Source organism: Orycteropus afer, unplaced genomic scaffold (genome assembly GCF_000298275.1).
Source record: "Orycteropus afer afer isolate SDZICR_OR568_19922 unplaced genomic scaffold, OryAfe1.0 scaffold00170, whole genome shotgun sequence".
Lineage (NCBI taxonomy): Eukaryota > Metazoa > Chordata > Mammalia > Tubulidentata > Orycteropodidae > Orycteropus > Orycteropus afer.
Window position 1 is genome coordinate 5533069 of NW_006921757.1, and position 984 is coordinate 5534052.

The window sequence follows — 984 nt, forward strand, 5'->3', positions numbered from 1 at the left end:
AACAAAATGTGTATGACTTGTATAAAAAATGAATTTGCTTTGTAAACCTTCATCCAAATCACAGTCTTTTAAAAGACACACATCTGATTCAGTATCACCATCCAAAGATTCCTCTGATTGAAGAGGTTAAATAATACAAATTTATAAGAAGTATAGATCTTCTTATATTCCTCGATAGGAGAAAGATGTAGAATGAAGAACAAAGAATTGTGGGGGTTTTCAGTATAGTTTTTTTGTTTTGTTTTGTTTTTTTAAACTGGGGTGGGGGTGAAGTTGCCAAATTACTTAATTTGAAGGAATGGTACAAATGAAAGAACTTAAATGGATATTTTGGCACAATTTATAGAAAAAGTAAACCCAACATGCAAGTACTGCTTTGGTAACTACGGAAGTCACCCCTCTGGCTAGGGAGGAACCACACTAAAGCTTACCTCTCTTTATCACTGCCTCCCAGGAGGAGTTTGTCAAAAAGATATTCTGCCAGGCCAGAATCCACATCCCATCTTGCACAAGTGGATTACATAGTCACACAATTCTTTAATGGAATTTACCTGCTCCTTCAGGTAATGAATCTCAATGAAGTCAGACAAATGGGGTTCCTTTTGGTAAGTGGCCAGTTTGTACGGCTCCAGTAGTGACGGAGTCATACTTTTTCCCGAGTGTAACACACCCTCCGTTGCATGCAGCTCAATCTCCCAGTCATCACAGGCTGGCTTCCTGATATGCTGAAGGGAGATTCTGCCTCCTCCTTCTGCAGCTTCATCAGTTTCACAGCATGTTCCCTCTCCTCATGAAATTGGTGAAGAAAATAGTTGACAAAATTGTTCAAATCCACGTCATTGCAATCAAAATAGTAAGACTTGGACAAATAGAAGGAGGAGGCAGAGACCTCTAGGTTGACCTGGTGGTTGATGGTGGCCTCCAAATCCTGGTGGTGGTTCTGGTGCTCCTGCTGGGGGAACCCAGCCAAAACTGTGGTCATCA

At 40.9% G+C, this 984-nt stretch overlaps 1 pseudogene; it reads right to left on the reverse strand.

The window, feature by feature from the left end:
* Positions 1-427: 427 nt before the first annotated feature.
* On the reverse strand, positions 428-982 carry LOC103201984 (annotated as a pseudogene).
* Positions 983-984: the final 2 nt, after the last annotated feature.